A 24,626-nucleotide genomic window follows, 5' to 3' on the forward strand; every position below is an offset into this window, starting at 1 on the left:
CCCCTGCTATACCAGTGTTGCCAGCATCTCGTGCTATACCAGTGTTGCCAGCATCCCGTGCTATACCAGTGTTGCCAGCATCCCCTGCTATACCAGTGTTGCCAGCATCCCCTGCTATACCAGTGTTGCCAGCATCCCGTGCTATACCAGTGTTGCCAGCATCCCCTGCTATACCAGTGTTGCCAGCATCCCCTGCTATACCAGTGTTGCCAGCATCTCCTGTTATACCAGTGTTGCCAGCATCCCCTACTATACCAGTATTGCCAGCATCCCCTGCTATACCAGTGTTGCCAGCATCCCCTGCTATACCAATGTTGCCAGCATCCCCTGCTATACCAGTGTTGCCAGCATCCCCTGCTATACCAGTGTTGCCAGCATCCCGTGCTATACCAGTGTTGCCAGCATCCCGTGCTATACCAGTGTTGCCAGCATCCCCTGCTATACCAGTGTTGCCAGCATCCCCTGCTATACCAATGTTGCCAGCATCCCCTGCTATACCAATGTTGCCAGCATCCCCTGCTATACCAGTGTTGCCAGCATCCCCTGCTATACCAATGTTGCCAGCATCCCCTGCTATACCAATGTTGCCAGCATCCCCTGCTATACCAGTGTTGCCAGCATCCCGTGCTATACCAGTGTTGCCAGCATCCCCTGCTATACCAGTGTTGCCAGCATCCCATGTTATACCAGTGTTGCCAGCATCCCCTACTATACCAGTATTGCCAGCATCCCCTGCTATACCAGTGTTGCCAGCATCCCCTGCTATACCAGTGTTGCCAGCATCCCCTACTATACCAGTATTGCCAGCATCCCCAGCTATACCAGTGTTGCCAGCATCCCCTGCTATACCAGTGTTGCCAGCATCCTCTGCTATACCAGTGTTGCCAGCATCCCCTGCTATACCAATGTTGCCAGCATCCCCTGCTATACCAGTGTTGCCAGCATCCTCTGCTACACCAGTGTTGCCAGCATCCCCTGCTATACCAGTGTTGCCAGCATCCCCTGCTATACCAGTGTTGCCAGTATCCCGTGCTATACCAATGTTGCCAGCATCCCCTGCTATACCAGTGTTGCCAGCATCCCCTGCTATACCAGTATTGCCAGCATTCCCTGCTATACCAGTGTTGCCAGCATCCCCTGCTATACCAGTGTTGCCAGCATCCTCTGCTATACCAGTATTGCCAGCATCCCCTGCTATACCAGTGTTGCCAGCATCCCCTGCTATACCAGTGTTGCCAGCATCCCCTACTATACCAGTATTGCCAGCATCCCCTGCTATACCAGTGTTGCCAGCATCCTCTGCTACACCAGTGTTGCCAGCATCCTCTGCTACACCAGTGTTGCCAACACCAAACAAGTGTTCACATCCACTTCAGAGGGGGAAGGATAGTGCCTTGATACTACTGAAGCTCCCTTATTCATAGGAACTGGAACAACCCTTCCCTTCCCTGATTGCCTGCTAAGTTGCCTCCCTATTTGGTCGTAAACCCTTTGGGTTTAGAGCTCTCTTATGAAAATACTGAAATTTAATATTTTTTTAAATAATATAATATTAATTGAAATATAATATTACGTGAATTAATATAATATTACTTGAATTAATATAATATTAACTGAATTAATATAATATTAATTCGTTTAATATAATATTAATTGAATGAATATCTTATTCAGTTAATATTATTGTTGGTGACAGCCAGGTAAGAATATCTGACTCGTTGATCCTGTGTAGTAGATCCAAATTATGTTTTAGCCCAAGAAAATTATGTGATGGGTGTTGGCAAGTTAATGTGGCGCACCTGCCGTGGTAGTGACCTAGGTTTTTATGAACCATGTTTAGCTTGTTACAGGCGTATTGTAGTCTGTTCACACACACACACACACACACACACACACACACACACACACACACACACACACACACACACACACACACACACACATACACACACACACACACACACACACACACACACACACACACACACACACATGTCTTCAGAGGAATAGGAAGGAGAGACATGGAGTACATGGTGAGTGCATGGTAAGTGCGTGGTGAGTGCATGATGAGTGCATGGTGAGTACGTGGTGAGTGCGTGATGAGTGCATGATGAGTGCATGGTGAGTGTAGTATATAATTAAGGCAGTGTTAATTATGACAGTGACTCAGGGATCATCATCACAGTTGTTCACTCACAGTAACTTACACAGACCTTTTCTGTGGATGTGTCTGTCGGTCTCTAATGTTGGTAAGGGGTTCTTCATCCAAGGCATTAGAGTTACCCTCACCCTTTCCTAGGATCACACCTGAACGACTTATTCTCCAAAGAGCTATATAACGCTGCATAATAATAATAATAATAATAATAATAATAATAATAATAATAATAATAATAATAATAATAGTAATTTATATAAAAGTTTTCTTGAAATTAATGATGGATGTTCATCAGGTGATAATTAGGTGAGTCACCTGTCCACTGGCGGCGGTGACTCTCAAAATCTATATATATATTATTACTTAATAACAATATAAATATTGAGAGTAAAACGCTCAAGTCATCCTCATCACCTCTCGTTACCCTGGCGCTGGATGACCCTTACGGGCTTAGCGCTCCTCCGTGGATAATGTCCACTCTCCAGCCACCAACTAGGTGTTGTGACCATGGTTCTACGTCGCTTTCATAGGTCACCTTAATTGATTGTAAGTCGTGTGTGTGTGTTGTTAATGACGCAGATCTGTGTTCAAGGTCACTGAAAACTGCCTCCGTTCCTTACTGCTTTACACATTCCTTCGTAACTCACCCTCACACGCAACTCTTGCCTACAAGTATTTATATATATATATATATATATATATATATATATATATATATATATATATATATATATATATATATATATATATATATATATATATTTTATATATATGAACACTGATCTCTGGCTGAAGGAGACTCGAACATACGAACCTTAGGACAAGGTACGCAGTGCTTTACCAAGTAAGGCTGATGCATACAGGGGATGAGATGAAAATCTGTAAGCCTTCTCCCTGAAAGCTGGCTGCCTTGGATCAAACGTGTAGCGCAAGCTACACGCCAAGGTATTGTACAGTGTGGGTAGATTGGTAAAGCACTGCGTACCTTGTCCTAAAGTTCGTAGGTTCGAGTCTCCTTCAGCCAGAAATCAGTGTTTGTGTATATTTCGCATGCAATGGGCTAGTAACCCCTTCTCCTGTATACAATTACTAAAAAAGAGAAGAAGAAAAACTTTATAAAACTGGGTTGCTTAAATGTGCGTGGATGTAGTGCGGATGACAAGAAACAGATGATTGCTGATGTTATGAATGAAAAGAAGTTGGATGTCCTGGCCCTAAGCGAAACAAAGCTGAAGGGGGTAGGAGAGTTTCAGTGGGGGGAAATAAATGGGATTAAATCTGGAGTATCTGAGAGAGTTAGAGCAAAGGAAGGGATAGCAGTAATGTTAAATGATCAGTTATGGAAGGAGAAAAGAGAATATGAATGTGTAAATTCAAGAATTATGTGGATTAAAGTAAAGGTTGGATGCGAGAAGTGGGTCATAATAAGCGTGTATGCACCTGGAGAAGAGAGGAATGCAGAGGAGAGAGAGAGATTTTGGGAGATGTTAAGTGAATGTATAGGAGCCTTTGAACCAAGTGAGAGAGTAATTGTGGTAGGGGACTTGAATGCTAAAGTAGGAGAAACTTTTAGAGAGGGTGTGGTAGGTAAGTTTGGGGTGCCAGGTGTAAATGATAATGGGAGCCCTTTGATTGAACTTTGTATAGAAAGGGGTTTAGTTATAGGTAATACATATTTTAAGAAAAAGAGGATAAATAAGTATACACGATATGATGTAGGGCGAAATGACAGTAGTTTGTTGGATTATGTATTGGTAGATAAAAGACTGTTGAGTAGACTTCAGGATGTACATGTTTATAGAGGGGCCACAGATATATCAGATCACTTTCTAGTTGTAGCTACACTGAGAGTAAAAGGTAGATTTCTAGTTGTAGCTACACTGAGAGTAAAAGGTAGATGGGATACAAGGAGAATAGAAGCATCAGGGAAGAGAGAGGTGAAGGTTTATAAACTAAAAGAGGAGGCAGTTAGGGTAAGATATAAACAGCTATTGGAGGATAGATGGGCTAATGAGAGCATAGGCAATGGGGTCGAAGAGGTATGGGGTAGGTTTAAAAATGTAGTGTTAGAGTGTTCAGCAGAAGTTTGTGGTTACAGGAAAGTGGGTGCAGGAGGGAAGAGGAGCGATTGGTGGAATGATGATGTAAAGAGAGTAGTAAGGGAGAAAAAGTTAGCATATGAGAAGTTTTTACAAAGTAGAAGTGATGCAAGGAGGGAAGAGTATATGGAGAAAAAGAGAGAAGTTAAGAGAGTGGTGAAGCAATGTAAAAAGAGAGCAAATGAGAGAGTGGGTGAGATGTTATCAACAAATTTTGTTGAAAATAAGAAAAAGTTTTGGAGTGAGATTAACAAGTTAAGAAAGCCTAGAGAACAAATGGATTTGTCAGTTAAAAATAGGAGAGGAGAGTTATTAAATGGAGAGTTAGAGGTATTGGGAAGATGGAAGGAATATTTTGAGGAATTGTTAAATGTTGATGAAGATAGGGAAGCTGTGATTTCGTGTATAGGGCAAGGAGGAATAACATCTTGTAGGAGTGAGGAAGAGCCAGTTGTGAGTGTGGGGGAAGTTCGTGAGGCAGTAGGTAAAATGAAAGGGGGTAAGGCAGCCGGGATTGATGGGATAAAGATAGAAATGTTAAAAGCAGGTGGGGATATAGTTTTGGAGTGGTTGGAGCAATTATTTAATAAATGTATGGAAGAGGGTAAGGTACCTAGGGATTGGCAGAGAGCATGCATAGTTCCTTTGTATAAAGGCAAAGGGGATAAAAGAGAGTGCAAAAATTATAGGGGGATAAGTCTGTTGAGTGTACCTGGTAAAGTGTATGGTAGAGTTATAATTGAAAGAATTAAGAGTAAGACGGAGAATAGGATAGCAGATGAACAAGGAGGCTTTAGGAAAGGTAGGGGGTGTGTGGACCAGGTGTTTACAGTGAAACATATAAGTGAACAGTATTTAGATAAGGCTAAAGAGGTCTTTGTGGCATTTATGGATTTGGAAAAGGCGTATGACAGGGTGGATAGGGGGGCAATGTGGCAGATGTTGCAAGTGTATGGTGTAGGAGGTAGGTTACTGAAAGCAGTGAAGAGTTTTTACGAGGATAGTGAGGCTCAAGTTAGAGTATGTAGGAAAGAAGGAAATTTTTTCCCAGTAAAAGTAGGCCTTAGACAAGGATGTGTGATGTCACCGTGGTTGTTTAATATATTTATAGATGGGGTTGTAAGAGAAGTAAATGCGAGGGTCTTGGCAAGAGGCGTGGAGTTAAAAGATAAAGAATCACACACAAAGTGGGAGTTGTCACAGCTGCTCTTTGCTGATGACACTGTGCTCTTGGGAGATTCTGAAGAGAAGTTGCAGAGATTGGTGGATGAATTTGGTAGGGTGTGCAAAAGAAGAAAATTAAAGGTGAATACAGGAAAGAGTAAGGTTATGAGGATAACAAAAAGATTAGGTGATGAAAGATTGAATATCAGATTGGAGGGAGAGAGTATGGAGGAGGTGAACGTATTCAGATATTTGGGAGTGGACGTGTCAGCGGATGGGTCTATGAAAGATGAGGTGAATCATAGAATTGATGAGGGAAAAAGAGTGAGTGGTGCACTTAGGAGTCTGTGGAGACAAAGAACTTTGTCCTTGGAGGCAAAGAGGGGAATGTATGAGAGTATAGTTTTACCAACGCTCTTATATGGGTGTGAAGCGTGGGTGATGAATGTTGCAGCGAGGAGAAGGCTGGAGGCAGTGGAGATGTCATGTCTGAGGGCAATGTGTGGTGTGAATATAATGCAGAGAATTCGTAGTTTGGAAGTTAGGAGGAGGTGCGGGATTACCAAAACTGTTGTCCAGAGGGCTGAGGAAGGGTTGTTGAGGTGGTTCGGACATGTAGAGAGAATGGAGCGAAACAGAATGACTTCAAGAGTGTATCAGTCTGTAGTGGAAGGAAGGCGGGGTAGGGGTCGGCCTAGGAAGGGTTGGAGGGAGGGGGTAAAGGAGGTTTTGTGTGCGAGGGGCTTGGACTTCCAGCAGGCATGCGTGAGCGTGTTTGATAGGAGTGAATGGAGACAAATGGTTTTTAATACTTGACGTGCTGTTGGAGTGTGAGCAAAGTAACATTTATGAAGGGATTCAGGGAAACCGGCAGGCCGGACTTGAGTCCTGGAGATGGGAAGTACAGTGCCTGCACTCTGAAGGAGGGGTGTTAATGTTGCAGTTTAAAAACTGTAGTGTAAAGCACCCTTCTGGCAAGACAGTGATGGAGTGAATGATGGTGAAAGTTTTTCTTTTTCGGGCCACCCTGCCTTGGTGGGAATCGGCCGGTGTGATAATAAAAAAAAAAAAATATATATATATATATATATATATATATATATATATATATATATGTATATATATATATATATATATATATATATATATATATATATATATGCAAAACAATCACGGGGAGAGTTGAATGATAGCTCTAGGCTTTTCGTTTTGCAATCAGCACATCATCAGGAGTTTGAAATGTTGCATAAAGGAGGAGGAACTCCAAATACATACATACATATATATATATATATATATATATATATATATATATGTATATATATATATATATATATGAGGGCGTAATAAACAGGTGTAACATAAACAAAGTTGGTAAACATGTTTGGGTATTAACGTCATGAGACACTCAAGGTAATATTTCGACTGGTATTAGAACTTGGTTGTTCTCACTGTATATATAATAATTATGTCAGTGCTGCTCCATCTCAGTTTTCTGTCAAGGTTTTAAGGTTCACCATAATGTCATTATAAGTCAGTTTTATAAATACATTCTCAAATGTCATTTTGCATTATTCTCTAATTTCACGGTCTAATTTCCTGGTAATGTAAATTATGTTATGAATTTATTGTTTTAATTATTTTTTTAATAGACGTGTTATGTGACATAATCCTTGATATATATCAAGGGGTTGAGTCGTGGCTCTTGGCCCCGCATTTTAAGTTCCATCGTTTAGAAATGTATCGGGCCTCGTGTGTGTGTGTGTGTGTGTGTGTGTGTGTGTGTGTGTGTGTGTGTGTGTTTGTGTGTGTGTGTGTGTGTGTGTGTGTGTGTGTGTGTGTGTGTGTGTGTGTGTGTGTGTGTGTGTGTTTGTGTGTGTGTGTGTGCGTGTGTGTGTGTGTGTGTGTGTGTGTGTGTTTGTGTGTGTGTGTGTGCGTGTGTGTGTGTGTGTGTGTGTGTGTGTGTGTGTGTGTGTGTGTGTGTGTGTTTGTGTGTGTGTGTGTGCGTGTGTGTGTGTGTGTGTGTGTGTGTGTGTCTGTGTGTGCGTGTGTTGTGTGTGTGTGTGTACTCACCTATTTGTACTCACCTATTTGTGGTTGCAGGGGTCGAGTCACAGCTCCTGGCCCCGCCTCTTTGCTGATTGCTACTAGGTCCTCTCTCTCCCTGCCCCATGAGCTTTATCATACCTCGCCTTAAAACTATGTATGGTTCCCGCCTCCACTACTTCACTTTCTAGGCTATTCCACGGCCTGACTACTCTATGACTGAAGAAATACTTCCTAACATCCCTTTGATTCATCTGAGTCTTCAACTTCCAATTGTGACCTCTTGTGTCTGTGTCCTTTCTCTGGAACATCCCGTCTTTGTCCACCTTGTCTATTCCGCGCAGTATTTTATATGTCGTTATCATGTCTCCCCTGACCCTCCTGGCCTCCAGTGTCGTCAGGCCGATTTCCCTCAACCTTTCTTCGTAGGACAATCCCCGTAGCTCTGGGACTAGTCTTGTTGCAAACCTTTGCACTTTCTCTAATTTCTTGACGTGCTTGACTAGGTATGGATTCCAAACTGGTGCTGCATACTCCAGTGTGGGGCTGACGTAGATGGTATACAGAGTCTTAAACGAATCCTTACTGAGGTATCGGAACGCTATCCGTAGGTTTGCCAGGCGCCCGTATGCTGCAGCAGTTATCTGATTGATGTGCGCCTCAGGAGATATGCTCGGTGTTATACTCACCCCCAGATCTTTTTCCTTGAGTGAGGTTTGCAGTCTTTGGCCATCTAAACTATATTGTGTCTGCGGTCTTCTTTGCCCTTCCCCAATCTTCATGACTTTGCATTTGGCAGGGTTAAATTCAAGGAGCCAGTTGCTGGACCAGGCTTGTAGCCTGTCCAGGTCTCTTTGTAGTCCTCCCTGATCCTCATCCGATTTGATTCTTCTCATTAACTTCACATCATCTGCAAACTGTGTGTGTGTGTGTGTGTACTCACCTCACCTAGTACTCACCTAGTTGAGGTTGCGGGGGTCGAGTCCGAGCTCCTGGCCCCGCCTCTTCACTGATCGCTACTAGGTCACTCTCCCTGAGCCGTGAGCTTTATCATACCTCTGCTTAAAGCTATGTATGGATCCTGCCTCCACTACATCGCTTCCCAAACTATTCCACTTACTGACTACTCTGTGGCTGAAGAAATACTTCCTAACATCCCTGTGATTCATCTGTGTCTTCAGCTTCCAACTGTTTCCCCTTGTTACTGTGTCCAATCTCTGGAACATCCTGTCTTTGTCCACCTTGTCAATTCCTCTCAGTATTTTGTATGTCGTTATCATGTCCCCCATATCTCTCCTGTGTGTGTGTGTGTGTGTGTGTGTGTGTGTGTGTGTGTGTGTGTGTGTGTGTGTGTGTGTGTGTGTGTGTGTGTGTGTGTGTGTGTGTGTCTGTGTGTGCGTGTGTGTGTGTGTGTGTGTGTGTGTTATAAACAGACATACACATACACATAGATAAAACTGTGCTAGTTTATTGTGTACCTCATATCCATCCTGTGGATGGTAGTGGCTAGTTTATTGTGTACCTCATATCCATCCTGTGGATGGTAGTGGCTAGTTTATTGTGTACCTCATATCCATCCTGTGGATGATAGTGGCTAGTTTATTGTGTACCTCATATCCATCCTGTGGATGGTAGTGGCTAGTTTATTGTGTACCTCATATCCATCCTGTGGATGGTAGTGGCTAGTTTATTGTGTACCTCATATCCATCCTGTGGATGGTAGTGGCTAGTTTATTGTGTACCTCATATCCATCCTGTGGATGGTAGTGGCTAGTTTATTGTGTACCTCATATCCATCCTGTGGATGGTAGTGGCTAGTTTATTGTGTACCTCATATCCATCCTGTAGATGGTAGTGGCTAGTTTATTGTGTACCTCATATCCATCCTGTGGATGGTAGTGGCTAGTTTATTGTGCACCTCATATCCATCCTGTGGATGGTAGTGGCTAGTTTCTTGTGCACCACTTGATCAAAGGAATTGGAACTACCCTCCTCTTCCTTGGCTCAAACCTAATTAACCATTCTACTCCAGGCTTCTGCTTACCGTTACTGGTCAACATCAGTTCTCGTTACTCTCCGTTGTTAGTGTCCTTGCGCTCACCTTTGCCTGTTGGTAATGTCAGAGTGGCCTTCAGGCTTGGTGCTGTGTTTGTTATTCTTTGTTGCTTTGCTGTCGTTGTTTATGTTTGTTATATAGATACTCGAAAAGCTGTCGTTGTCATGTTTGTTTTTGGTCGATGTTATTATAATTATTGTTGATGGATAAGACACATGTGTAAAACTCTGGTACCTTTGATGAATTAGGAACCTTTGTCACATTTGGGAATCTTTATTGTGGTAACGTTTCGCTAAAGGATGACTTCCTCAGTCCGGTGTCTTTATTTGAGAGAACTTTCGCCCACTGGGGGGGGGGTATCTGTGTAATAAACATGACAGGGGAGACTTATATGAAGAGGACTCCAAAGAGTTGGAATTACTGAAGCATAAGTGGTGGTGGTGGTGGTGGTGGTTGTGGTGGTGGTGGTTGTGGTGGTGGTGGTGGTTGTGGTGGTGGTGGTTGTGGTGGTGGTGGTAGTGGTTGTGGTGGTAGTGGTGGTAGTGGTTGTGGTGGTGGTAGTGGTGGTGGTGGTGGTGGTAGTGGTGGTAGTGGTGGTGGTTGTAATGGTGGTAGTGGTGGCGGTAGTGGTGGTGGTGGTAGTGGTGGTGGTTATGGTGGTAGTGGTGGTGGTGGTAGTGGTTGTGGTGGTGGTGGTGGTGGTGGTTGTGGTGGTGGTGGTAGTGGTTGTGGTGGTGGTGGTGGTGGTGGTTGTGGTGGTGGTGGTAGTGGTTGTGGTAGTGGTTGTGGTAGTGGTTGTGGTGGTAGTGGTGGTGGTTATGGTGGTAGTGGTGGTGGTTATGGTGGTAGTGGTGGTAGTGGTGGTGGTTGTAATGGTGGTAGTGGTGGCGGTAGTGGTGGTGGTGGTAGTGGTGGTGGTGGTAGTGGTGGTGGTTAAGTGTGGGCGTGGCTGTAGACATGGAATTTGCTGGTCATGAAAGTAGTGATGATGTTCGACGTGCTGTGAGGTAGTACTAGTAGTAGTAGCAGTAGTAGTAGTAGTAGTAGTAGTAGTAGTAGTAGTAGTAGTAGTAGTAGTAGCAGCAGCAGCAGCAGCAGCACACCGCCAGCAGCAGCAGCAGCAGCAGCAACAGCAGTTAAGCAGCAGCAGCAGCACCAGCAGCAGCAGCAGTAGCAGCACCACCGCCAGCAGCAGCAGCAGCAGCAGCAACCAGCAGCAGCAGCAGCAGCAGCAGCAGCACCAGCAGCAGCAGCAGCAGCAGCAGCAGCAGCAGCAGCAGCAGCAGCAGTAGCTGCTGCTGGCTGCAGCGCCTTGTTGGCTGCTGCTGCTGCCGCTGCTCTGCCAGCAGCAGCAGCAGCAGCAGCACCAGCAGCAGCTGCTGCCGCCGCCTGCAGCAGCAGCAGCAGCAGCGCCGCCGCCGCCGCCGCAGCAGCAGCAGCAGCAGCAGCAGCAGCAGCAGCGCGCTGCTGCCGCCGCCGCTGCCTGCTGCCAGCAGCAGCAGCAGCAGCAGCAGCAGCAGCAGCAGCGCGCCTGCCGCCGCCGCCTGCCAAGCAGCAGCAGCAGCAGCAGCAGCAGCAGCCGTTGCTGCCGCCTTGCCGTGCCTGCTGCCGCTGCTGCCGCCTGCCGCCGCCGCCGCCGCTGCGCAGCAGCAGCAGCAGCAGCAGCAGCAGCAGCAGCAGCGCTGCCGCAGCAGCAGCAGCAGCAGCAGCGCCGCCGCGCAGCAGCAGCAGCAGCAGCAGCAGCAGCTGCTGCTGCCGCAGCAGCAGCAGCACCAGCAGCCAGCAGCAGCAGCAGCAGCTTGCTGCAGCAGCAGCGCCGCGCCTGCTGGCAGCAGCAGCAGCGAGCGACCGCCGCCGCCGCCGCTGCCGCCAAGCAGCAGCAGCAGCAGCAGCAGCAGCAGCAGCAGCAGCGTTGCCTGCTGCTGCGTGCAGCCGCTGCTGCCAGCAGCAGCAGCAGCAGCAGCTGCTGCCTGCAGCAGCAGCAGCAACCAGCGCCGCTGCCAGCAGCAGCAGCAGCAGCAGTTGCTGCTGCCTGCCTGCTGCTGCCTGCCTGCCAGCAGCAGCAGCAGCAGCAGCAGCAGCAGCAGCAGCTGCCTGCTGCCGCAGCACCAGCAGCTGCCTGCGCAGCACCAGCAGCGCCTGCTGTAGCACCAGCAGCGCTGCTGGCAGCACCAGCAGCCGTTGCTGCTTGGCGCAGCACCAGCAGCTTGCGTTGCTGCCTGCTGCTGCTGCTGCTGCTGCTGTTGCTGCTGCTGCTGCTGCTGCTGCGCTGCTGCTTGCTGCTGCAGCACCAGCAGCTGCCTGCTGCTGCTGCTGCAGCAGCACCAGCGGCAGCGTTGCAGCAGCACCAGCAGCAGCAGAACCGTTAGCCAACCGTTGAGCAGCAGCAGCAGCAGCGTGCTGCTGCTGCTAGCAGCAGTGCAGTTGCGAGCAGCACCAGCAGCAGCAGCAAGTTAATCGCAAGTGCGTAGCAGCACCAGCAGCGCTTGCTGCTGCGCAGCAGCACCAGCAGCTGGGCAGCAGCAACCAAGCCAACCGTTGCGCAGCACCAGCAGTTCGTTAGCTGCTGCTGCAGCAGCAGCTGCTGTTGCGCAGCACCAGCAAGCAGCAAGCTGCCAATCGCTGCTTGCAGCAGCAGCAGCGCTGCTGCGCTGCTGCTTGCAGCAGCTGCTGTTGCTGCTGCCAACCGTTAGGCAGCACCAGCAGCGCGCTTGCTGCGCAGCACCAGCAGCAGCTAGCGTTGTCAGCGCTGCTGCTGCTGCTGGCAGCACCAGCGCGCCTGCTGCTGCTGCTAAGCAGCACCAGCAGCTAGCAGCAGCTGCTGCTGCTGCTGCTGCTGCTGCTGTTGCCAGCTGCAGCATCAATTACGCTGCTGCTGCTGCTGTTGCAGCACCACCAGCAGCAGCAGCAGCACCAGCACGCTTGCTGCCTGCTATTGCAGCACCGGCAGCTTAAGCAGCTTGTTGTTGTTGTTGCTGCTGCTGCTGTTGCTGCTTAGTTGCTGCTGCTGCTGTTGTTAGCAATTAACCAAGCCTTGCTGCTGCCTGCTGGCAGCACCAGCAGCAGCAGCAGAAAGCACCAGCAGCTGCGCTGCTGCTGCGTGCAGAAGTGCCAATCCGTTGCCTAGAGCTTGTTGCTGCTGCTGCTTGCTAAGCGCGCGTTGCTGCTGCTTGTTAACGTTAGCAGCAACGCTTGCCAAACGTTGCTTGCTGCCTGCAGCACCAGCAGTTGCGTTGCTGTTGCAGCACCAGCAGCAGCCGCGCTGCTGCTGCTTGGCGCAGCACCAGCAAAGTGCTGTAGCGTTGCTGCTTGCTGCTGCTGTTGCTGCCTTAGTTGCTGCTGTTGCTGCCAAAACGTTGCTTGCAGCACCAGCAGCTGGCTGCTGCTGCTGGGCAGCATGTTGTTGCAAACAGCAGTTGCCGTACGAGCCGTTGCTGTTACAGGCCTGCCGTTGCTGTTAGCGTTAGCAAGCAGCAAATGCTGCGTTGCGGCACCGGCAGCAGCAGCAGCCAACGCTGCCGCCTTGCTGCTGCTGCTGCGCAGCAGCCAGCAGCAGCTGCGTTGCTGCGGGCAGCACCAGCAGCGCTCGCTGCTGCTGCAGCAGCACCAGCATCAGCCCGTGCCTTGTTGCAGTAGCGCTTGCTGCTGCTGCGCAACAGCGGCAGCAAACGCTGCTGCCAACTGGCACCAGCAGCAGCAGCAGCGTTGCAACGCTTAGCGTGCTGTTGCTGCTGCTGCTGCTGCTGCTGCTGCCGCTGCTAGCAGCAGCAGCAGCTGCTGCTGCAGCTGTTGCTGCTGCTGCCAACGTTGCCAGGCAGCACCAGCAGCAACAACCAACCGCACTGCTTTGCAGCACCAGCAGCAGCAACTGTTGCTGCTGCTGCTGCCATGATGATGACAACAGCGTTGCTAGCTGTTGCTGCTGCTTGCTGCCTGCCTGCTGCCGTGCTGCGAAGCAGCAGCACCAGCAGCTGCTGCTGCTGCTAGCAGCACCAGCAGCGTTGCCAAACCAAGCAAGCGCCACCAGCAGCAGCAGCAGCAGCTCGCCTGCCGCTGCTGCCGCTGGCGGCAGCCAGCCAGCATGTTGAGCTGTTGCTGCTGCTGTTGCTGCTGCTTGCTGCCGCTGCTGCTGCTGCTGTTGCTGCTGCTGCTGCTGTTGTGCTGCTGCCTGCTGCGTTGCAGCGGCACCAGCAGCGTGCTTGCTGCTGCTGCTCCCAGCGGCACCAGCAGCTGCTATTGCGAGCAGCAGCGCTGCTTGCTTGCTTGTTGCTGCTGTTGCTGCTGCTGCTGCTCCGCTGCTGCTGCGCTGCTGCAATCAGCCAGCAGCAGCAGCAGCGCGTTGCGACAAACAGCAGCAACACCAGCAGCAGCGTTGCGCAGCACCAGCAGCAGCAGCTTGCTGCTGCTTGCTGTTGGCAGCAACACCAGCAGCAGCGTTGCAGCACCAGCAGCAGCAGCAGCGTGCAGCACCAGCAGCAGCGCCGCAGCACCAGCAGCAGCAGCGTGCGCTGCCAGCACCAGCAGCATGGTGTCTGGTGATGGTGCCTGGTGATGGTGTCTGGTGATGGTGCCTGGTGATGGTGCTTGGTGACGGTGCCTGTTGGTGGTGCTTGGTGACGGTGCCTGGTGATGGTGCTTGGTGATAGTGCCTGGTGATGGTGCTTGGTGATGGTGCCTGGTGATGGTGTCTGGTGATGGTGACTGGTGATGGTGCCTGGTGATGGTGCTTCGTGATGGTGCCTGGTGATGGTACCTGGTGATGGTGTCTGGTGATGGTGCCTGGTGATGGTGCTTGGTGACGGTGCCTGGTGATGGTACTTGGTGATGGTGCCTGGTGATGGTGCTTGGTGATGGTGCCTGGTGATGGTGTCTGGTGATGGTGTCTGGTGATGGTGCCTGGTGATGGTGCTTCGTGATGGTGCCTGGTGATGGTACCTGGTGATGGTGTCTGGTGATGGTGCCTGGTGATGGTGCCTGGTGATGGTGCCTGGTGATGGTGTCTGGTGATGGTGTCTGGTGATGGTGCCTGGTGATGGTGCTTCGTGATGGTGCCTGGTGATGGTACCTGGTGATGGTGTCTGGTGATGGTGCCTGGTGATGGTGCCTGGTGATGGTGTATGGTGATGGTGCTTCGTGATGGTGCCTGATGGTGCCTGGTGATGGTGTCTGGTGATGGTGTCTGGTGATGATGCCTGGTGATGGTGCCTGGTGATGGTGCCTGGTGATGGTGCTTCGTGATAGTGCTTTGTGATGGTGCCTGGTGATGGTGCCTGGTGATGGTGCCTGGTGATGGTGTCTGGTGATGGTGCCCGGTGATGGTGCCGGGTGATGGTGCCTGGTGATGGTGTCTGGTGATGGTGCCTGGTGATGGTGTCTGGTGATGGTGCCTGGTGATGGTGCTTCGTGATAGTGCCTTGTGATGGTGCCTGGTGATGGTGCCTGGTGATGGTGCCTGGTGATGGTGTCTGGTGATGGTGCCTGGTGATGGTGCCGGGTGATGGTGCCTGGTGATGGTGTCTGGTGATGGTGCCTGGTGATGGTGCCTGGTGATGGTGTCTGGTGATGGTGCCTGGTGATGGTGTCTGGTGATGGTCCCTGGTGATGGTGCCTGGTGATGGTGCCTGGTGATGGTCCCTGGTGATGGTGTCTGGTGATAGTGCCTGGTGATGGTGCTTTGTGATGGTGCCTGGTGCTGATGCCTGGTGATGGTGCCTGGTGATGATCCCTGGTAATGGTGCTTGGTGCTGATTCCTGGTGAAGGTGCCTGGTACTGATGCCTGGTGCTGGTGCCTGGTGATGGTGCTGATCCCTGGTGATGATGCCTCGTGATGGTGCCTACTGCTGATGCCTGGTGATGGTGCCTGGTGCTGATGCCTGGTGATGGTTCCTAGTGCTGATACCTGTTGATGGGCTGATGCCTGGCGATGGTGCTGATGCCTGGTGATGGTGCCTGGTGCTGATCCCTGGTGATGGTGCTTGGTGCTGATGCCTGGTGAAGGTGCCTGGTGCTGATGGCTGGTGATGGTGCCTGGTGCTGATGCCTGGTGATGGTGCCTGGTGCTGATCCCTGGTGATGGTGCTTGGTGCTGATGCCTGGTGAAGGTGCCTAGTGCTGATGCCTGGTGATGGTGCCTGGTGCTGGTGACTGGTGATGGTGCTGATCCCTAGTGATGGTGCCTGGTGCTAATGTCTGGTGATGGTACCTGGTGCTGATGCCTGGTGATGGTACCTGGTGCTGATGCCTGGTGATGATGGCTGGTGTTGATGCTTGGTGATGGTGCCTGGTGCTGATGCCTGGTGATGGAGCCTGGTGTTGATGCCTGATAATGGTGGCTGGTGCTGATTCCTGGTGATGGTGCCTGGTTCTGATGCCTGATGATGGTGGCTGGTGCTGATTCCTGGTGATGGTGCCTGGTGATGGTGCCTGGTGCTGATACCTGGTGATGATGCCTGGTGATGGTGCCTGGTGCTGATGCCTGGTGATGGTGCCTGGTGTTGATGCCTGGTGATGGTGCCTGGTGCTGATGCCTGATGATGGTGGCTGGTGCTGATCCCTGGTGATGGTGCCTGGTGATGGTGTCTGGTGATGATGCCTGGTGCTGATGCCTGGCGATGATGGCTGGTGTTGATGCCTGGTGATGGTGCCTGGTGCTGATGCCTGGTGATGGTGCCTGGTGCTGATGCCTGGTGATGGTTGTTGATGCCTGGCGATGGTGCTTGTTGCTGATCCCTGGTGATGGTTCCTGGTGCTGATCCGTGGTGATGGTGCCTGGTGCTGATGCCTGGTGATGGTGCCTGGTGCTGATGCCTGGTGATGGTATAAGGTTCTGATCCCTGGTGATGATACCTGGTGCTGATGCCTGGTGATGGTATATGGTCCTGATCCCTGGTGATGATGCCTGGTGCTGATGCCTGGTGATGATGCCTGGTGCTGCTGCCTGGTGATGGTGGCTGGTGTTAATGCCAAGTGATGGTGCCCGGTGCTGATGCCTGGTGATGGTGCCTGGTGCTGATGCCTGGTGATGGTATATGGTTCTGATCCCTGGTGATGATACCTGGTGCTGATGCCTGGTGATGGTATATGGTCCTGATCCCTGGTGATGATGCCTGGTGCTGATGCCTGGTGATGGTGGCTGGTGTTAATGACTGGTGATGGTGCCTGGTGCTGATGCCTGGTGAAGGTGCCTGGTGCTGATGCCTGGTGAAGGTGCCTGGTGCTGATGCCTGGTGATGGTAGCTGGTGTTGATGCCTGGTGATGGTGCCTGGTGCTGATGCCTGGTGAAGGTGCCTGGTGCTGATGCCTGGTGATGGTGCCTGGTGCTGATGCCTGGTGATGGTAGCTGGTGTTGATGCCTGGTGATGGTGCCTGGTGCTGATGCCTGGTGATGGTGGCTGGTGTTAATGACTGGTGATGGTGCCTGGTGCTGATGCCTGGTGATGGTGCCTGGTGCTGATGCCTGGTGATGGTAGCTGGTGTTGATGCCTGGTGATGGTGCCTGGTGCTGATACCTGGTGAAGGTGCCTGGTGCTGATGCCTGGTGATGGCGCCTGGTGCTGATGCCTGGTGATGGTAGCTGGTGTTGATGCCTGGTGATGGTGCCTGGTGCTGATGCCTGGTGATGGTGGCTGGTGTTAATGACTGGTGATGGTGCCTGGTGCTGATGCCTGGTGATGGTGCCTGGTGCTGATGCCTGGTGATGGTAGCTGGTGTTGATGCCTGGTGATGGTGCCTGGTGCTGATGCCTGGTGATGGTGGCTGGTGTTGATGCCTGGTGATGGTGCCTGGTGCTGATGCCTGGTGATGGTGCCTGGTGCTGATGCCTGGTGATGGTAGCTGGTGTTGATTCCTGGTGATGATGCCTGGTGCTGATGCCTGGTGATGGTAGCTGGTGTTGATGCCTGGTGATGGTGCCTGGTGCTGATGCCTGGTGATGGTGGCTGGTGTTAATGACTGGTGATGGTGCCTGGTGCTGATGCCTGGTGAAGGTGCCTGGTGCTGATGCCTGGTGATGGAGAGAGTTAATCTGGCAAATGACAAGTTGAGAGGCAGGACCAGGAGCTAAGATTGAACCTTGCAATCCTATATCGGTGAGTACATGTAGGTAAGTATATACATATGTATATATGTATATATGTATATATACCCCATGGGGTTCCTTATGGACTCTCTCTCTCTCTCTCTCTCTCTCTCTCATGTTATAATTCCAAGTATTTTAAGTGTCAGTAGAGATGCGTCTCGGCACATCAAAGAAATGTCAACAACTCGGAGTATTTTACGCTGACAAGATGCCATTTTGAGCCACAAAACTGGGTGCCAGGGCCTTTGTGTTAAAACTTTTGTTTAACAACTGTGCCACTAACATTTATGCCAGAGAAAATTTAGGGAGGGGGGAGGCTTTGTGTGTGTGTGTGTGTGTGTGTGTGTGTGTGTGTGTGTGTGTGTGTGTGTGTGTGTGTGTGTGTGTGTGTGTGTGTGTGTGTGTGTGTGTGTGTGTGTGTGTGTGTGTGTGTTGACCCACCACTTGTGTTGACCCACCACTTGCGTTGACCCACCACTTGTGTTAACCCACCACTTGTGTTAACTCACCACTTGTGTTGACCCACCACTTGTGTTGACCCACCACTTGTGTTGACCCACCACTACCAGGGTCCCTCTCTCATTACTCCGTAAATACGTCTTCCCATTTCCTTCCTCCAGCATTCAATTCCCTGGTTCATTATAAACGTATTCCAACTCTCCTTTAAACAAGCGTATCCTTCTACGAATCAATTTATATTATGTTTATGTACTTTTAAAGCTGATCAGCTCATCTAATGTTTATAAACTTACAAATAAAGCTTCAGGTGGAGCGGCTAGCCGGGTAAATGTCTCTCTCAGATGACCAAGAGCTCAACTTAGGGAATCATATAACGAAGGATATACAGTATACAAGAGAGGTGTATATATCTTAGTATATATACAGTGAAAATTTACTTAATTCCCCAATCTTCCTTTACTTCAATTTATAAATTTTTCTTGGGTTGAAGTCTGTGAGGCGTGGAATGCGAGCTGCTAGCATGGGAAACAGGATTGATCAGGCCACCTCCCAGGTCTAGGTGATGGCCCACGGAACCTCCAACAGGTAATACCTTACGAGGGTGGTGGGGTTAGTATTGGTGTGGTGGGCTCCCTCACCTTCATGTGTTAGTCAGACTTGTAAATGGTCCAAGTCAGACCGAAACGTCATCACGAGCTTCTCTCTCCTATGTTCGGGTTGTTAGGTAAGACACATATGCAGCAGTTAGGTATCTTTACTTCGAAACGTTTCTCCTACACAGTAGGCTTCTTCAGTCGAGTACAGAAAAGTTGATAGAAGCAGAAGATACTTGAAGACGATGTAATCAGTCCATCACCCTTGAAGTTTTGAGGTGGTCAGTCCCTCAGTCTGAAGAAGAGTGTTGTTCCATAGTCTGAAACAATATGAAAACAATATGAAACATTGTTTCATACTATGGAACAAAACTCTTCTCCAGACTGAGGGACTGACCACCTCAAAACTTTAAGGGTGATGGACTGATTACATCGTCTTCAAGTCTCTCCTGCTTCTATCAACTTTTCTGTACTCGACTGAAGAAGCCTACTGTGTAGGCGAAACGTTTCGAAATAAAGATACCTAACTGTTGCATGTGTGTCTTACCTAACAACCTGTCGGTATTTTATACCATTTTATATGTTCGGGTTATTTGTGTATTGTTACAGTCACGGTATTGTGCCTTTTTTGTTCCTTAAGGGCTAGGAAGTTATATGTGTATGGTATTCAATATCGACAAGATGAAGAATTAGACACATGTGCAACATCTGGGTATCTTTATTGTAGATGTTTCGCCCTCCAGTGGCTTTATCAATACAAATTCAAGGACATAATTGGAAGACAGTAGAACTATATACACAAGATGAGGTAATAAGTCCCTCAGTCGGAGTTGGGGAAGAGTCGGAAGCAAAGGCATGAAGACTGGCGTTTATATAAGCGCCAATTTCTTGATCAGAGCAATCACTCTGTTTGACAACATTGGCACTACCAGCTGCACCAGTGGACTCGTGAACAGAACCATCAACGTAAGTAATTTGTGAGTGTTCACTGTGACTAAGTCATCAGTACAGCTTAAAACATCCTGCCTGGCTTTAAGGCGAAACTTTGGTTGGGGAAAAGGGAGGGATAGTAGTCTGGAATAGGGTAATGTACCATGGAACGGGGAAGTGCCACTGTTGCCTTACTTGACACTGGAGGTCAGTTCCAGTGTTGCAAGATGGATGACAAATGTCATCTCTGTTGGTTCCATGTATCTGTCTTATCCTGGCTGGGGACTCCTCTGGTGGAAACATAAACACATATGCAGTTTAATGTGATCCTTTATTGACAATGTTTCGCCCACACAGTGGGCTTTTTCAAGTCATAAACAGATCTACCTGGGGTGGAAGATACGCGAGTATTTATAGTCAGGTTCAGAATGTTGAGGTCAGGTGGAGAATGCTGCATCTGATGATGTACCGAGTGGGGTTATAGAGTCTAAAATCTTGGGTAGCTTGGAAGGGGTATTGGACAAGTTGTGAGCAGACCTTCTGCAGTGTTCTATGTTCTTATAAATACTCGTGTACCTTCCACACCAGGTAGATCTGTTTGTGACTTGAAAAAGCCCACTGTGTGGGCGAAACGTTGTCAATAAAGGATCACATTAAACTGCATATGTGTTTAGGTTTCTATTGTGTCTGTATTTTATACCATTTATTTTCATCGGACTCCTCTGGCACTGGTCGAGGACTTTTCTGGTCCTGGTCGAGGACTCCTCTGGCACTGGTCGAGGACTTCTCTGGTCCTGGTCGAGGACTCCTCTGGTCCTGGTCGAGGACTCCTCTGGTCCTGGTCGAGGACTCCTCTGGTCCTGGTCGAGGACTCCTCTGGTCCTGGTCGAGGACTCCTCTGGTCCTGGTCGAGGACTCCTCTGGTCCTGGTCGGGGATTCCTCTGAGGGTTCTCCTCGCTGGGTCCGTCGCTGTTTCTCCCCTGGTACCAGGATAGAAATTGGTATCACGACAGAAAATGTTACCAAGATAGAAATTGTCCGCACACGTGTTGTTCAAGGTACACAACTGGTATTTCTCTGGTGTGTGTTTTACATACAGATGATTCCACTGTATTTTTTCTTTTGGGATGGGTCTGCAGCTTCCATCTATGCCATTCTTCCCTCCAGTCCCCTCCTTTAAAACACTCTTGCTGCATTCTCCGTGGAAACCTCTGAGTATCATGTACATCGTAAACATGTCTCCGGGGTCCCTCTGCCAGCGTCATGTGATTCAATTCCTTTATTTTTACTTCGTACGTCAGTTCACTTAGTTGCTGGAATTGTCTCACGGCGAATCTCTGTTTTTTTTCTTTTTTTTTTTTAGTTTGTGATGTTTTCTCAGGCGTGGGCTCTGTGCTGGTGCTGCGTACTCTGGGAAAGGCCTGAAATGCGAAGAATTATTTGTGTAATTGCATATTAAATTAACCATGTATGTGGGCAGACTAGATGAGAAGAATTAGGTTGTATGATTGTGTTGCATGGCCCACACGGGTTTAGACTTCACATTGGTATGATTACTTAGTATGTGTGTGTGTGTACTCACCAATTTGTGGTTGCAGGGGTTGATTCACAGCTTCTAGCCCTCGCCTCTTCGCTAGTCGCTACTAGGTCCACTCTCTCCCTGCTCCATGATCTTTGTCGTATCTCTTCTTAAAGCTACGTATGGATCCTGCCTGTGTGTGTGTGTACTCACCTAAGTGTACTCACTTAACTATGGTTGCAGGGGTCGATTCATAGCTCATGACCCCGCCTCTTCACTGCTGGACTACCAGTTGTAACCACAATAACAACAAAAACATACAGCTTGCAGTTACCTGAGTCAGTGGGTGAAGTGAAGTAGCTGGTGTAGGTCACGTACATCTGTGGGAGGAGCAGGGACGTCCCTAAGATGACCAGGGGACCCCCACGTCCGTGGGGAGAGTATCTGGAAGGAACAGGACGTCCTTCTTTTACAGAGTCAAGTTAAGGTTCCTAACTTTGTGTACAAGCTAAGAGCTATTACCTACCTTCGCTCATTTGAAAAAAATTCTATTGTTACGAGATATACAAATAGAGAATAAGGGCGAAGTTGGGGACATCTGTAGGCCAGCTTGATTGCTAGCGCATTCACCTTTCACAGTGATGTCCGCGGTTTGATCCCCGGTATGGGTGGAAACCTTAGGACGTGTTTCCTTAAGACACCTGCTGTCCCTTGTTCACCTATCAGTAAAATAGGTACCTGAGTGTTAGTTGACAGGTGTGGGTCGCATCTTGGGAACATAACTGACTTAAGTTGCGGGAAATATTCTGCATAACAGGCGACTTTCTGTATACCTTATACATGTTGGAATAAAGATTATTATTATTATTATTATTATTATTATTATTATTATTATTATTATTATTATTATTATTATTATTATTATTATTATTATTATTATAATGTACGAACATGTTCCAGATTCGAGTCCTCCCAGTAATAAATGATCTGAGGTGAAGTGATGTTGTTGAGAAGATCACAGCCGGAGTGCAGCCGCTGTTTGCTGCCCGTCTTGTGGTGTTAAAGCTCAGTGTCGAATAGGCAGAATTCCCGCAAAAATTTAGACTTTTCCCCCCAAAAATCCTTTACACAATATTTTTTTTTCATTGACAAGGATACGAAGATCTTTGGTTTTGGACCTAACCTAACTTAGTAACCTGGCCTAGCCTAACGTAACTTAGTAACCTGGCCTAGCCTAACCTAACTTAGTAACCTGACCTAGTCTAACCTAACTTAGAAACCTCACCTAACCTAACCTAACTTAGTAACCTGATCTAGCCTAACCTAACTTAGAAACCTGACCTAACCTAACCTAACTTAGAAACCTGACCTAACCTAACCTAACTTAGTAACCTGGCCTAGCCTAACCTAACTTAGTAACCTGGCCTAGCCTAACCTAACTTAGTAACCTGGCCTAGCCTAACCTAACTTAGTAACCTGGCCTAGCCTAACCTAACTTAGTAACCTGGCCTAGCCTAACCTAACTTAGTAACCTGGCCTAGCCTAACCTAACTTAGTAACCTGGCCTAGCCTAACCTAACTTAGTAACCTGGCCTAGCCTAACCTAACTTAGTAACCTGGCCTAGCCTAACCTAACTTAGTAACCTGGCCTAGCCTAACCTAACTTAGTAACCTGGCCTAGCCTAACCTAACTTAGTAACCTGGCCTAGCCTAACCTAACTTAGTAACCTGGCCTAGCCTAACCTAACTTAGTAACCTGGCCTAGCCTAACCTAACTTAGTAACCTGGCCTAGCCTAACCTAACTTAGTAACCTGGCCTAGCCTAACCTAACTTAGTAACCTGGCCTAGCCTAACCTAACTTAGTAATCTGACCTAGCCTAACCTAACTTAGTAACCTGGCCTAGCCTAACCTAACTTAGTAACCTGGCCTAGCCTAACCTAACTTAGTAACCTGGCCTAGCCTAACTTAACTTAGTAACCTGGCCTAGCCTAACCTAACTTAGTAAGCTGGCCTAGCCTAACCTAACTTAGTAACCTGGCCTAGCCTAACCTAACTTAGAAACCTGGCCTAGCCTAACCTAACTTAGTAACCTGGCCTAGCCTAACCTAACTTAGTAACCTGGCCTAGCCTAACCTAACTTAGTAACCTGGCCTAGCCTAACCTAACTTAGTAACCTGACCTAACCTAACCTAACTTAATAACCTGACCTAACCTAACCTAACTTAGAAACTAACTTAGAAACCTGACCTAACCTAACCTAACTTAGTAACCTGACCTAGCCTAACCTAATTTAGTAACCTGACCTAACCTAACCTAACTTAGTAACCTGACCTAACCTAACCTAACTTAGAAACCTGACCTAACCTAACCTAACTTAGTAACCTGACCTAGCCTAACCTAACTTAGAAACCTGACCTAACCTAACCTAATTTAGAAACCTGACCTAACCTAACCTAACTTAGTAACCTGACCAGCCTAACCTAATTTAGTAACTTGACCTAGCCTAACCTAACTTAGTAACCTGACCTAGCCTAACCTAACTTAGTAACCTGATCTAGCCTAACCTAACTTAGTAACCTGACCTTGCCTAACCTAACTTAGAAACCTGACCTAACCTAACCTAACTTAGTAACCTGATCTAGCCTAACCTAACTTAGAAACCTGACCTAAGCTAACCTAACTTAGAAACCTGACCTAACCTAACCTAACTTAGTAACCTGACCTAACCTAACCTAACTTAATAACCTGACCTAACCAAACCTAACTTAGAAACCTGACCTAACCTAACCTAACTTAGTAACCTGACCTAGCCTAAACTAATTTAGTAACCTGACCTAACCTAACCTAACTTAGTAACTTGACCTAACCTAACCTAACTTAGAAACCTGACCTAACCTAACCTAACTTAGAAACCTGACCTAACCTAACCTAACTTAGAAACCTGACCTAACCTACCCTAACTTAGTAACCTGACCTAACCTAACCTAACTTAGTAACCTGACCTAACCTAACCTAACTTAGAAACCTGACCTAACCTAACCTAACTTAGTAACCTGACCAAGCCTAACCTAATTTATTAACCTGACCTAGCCTAACCTAACTTAGTAACCTGACCTAACCTAACCTAACTTAGAAACCTGACCTAACCTAACCTAACTTAGTAACCTGACATGGCCTAACCTAACTTAGTAACCTGACCTAACCTAACCTAACTTTGAAACTTGACCTAACCTAACCTAACTTAGTAACCTGACCTAGCCTATCCTAACTTAGAAACCTGACCTAACCTAAAATAACTTAGTAACCTGACCTAACCTAACCTAACTTAGTAGCCTGACCTAACCTAACCTAACTTAGTAACCTGACCTAACCTAACCTAACTTAGTGACCTGACCTAACCTAACCTAACTTAGTAACCTGACCTAACCTAACCAAACTTAGTAACCTGACCTAACCTAACCTAACTTAGTAACCTGACCTAGCCTAACTTAGTAACCTGACCTAACCTAATCTAACTTAG

At 48.3% G+C, this 24,626-nt stretch overlaps 1 protein-coding gene across 1 annotated transcript in view; it reads left to right on the top strand.

Annotated features, from left to right (window-relative positions):
- The window catches only part of NaPi-III (Na[+]-dependent inorganic phosphate cotransporter type III), a 241,285-nt gene that overhangs the window by 853 nt on the left and 215,806 nt on the right, over positions 1-24,626 (top strand). The window lies entirely within an intron of this gene.

Source organism: Cherax quadricarinatus, chromosome 35, assembly GCF_038502225.1.
Source record: "Cherax quadricarinatus isolate ZL_2023a chromosome 35, ASM3850222v1, whole genome shotgun sequence".
In the NCBI taxonomy this organism is placed as follows: Eukaryota; Metazoa; Arthropoda; class Malacostraca; order Decapoda; family Parastacidae; genus Cherax; species Cherax quadricarinatus.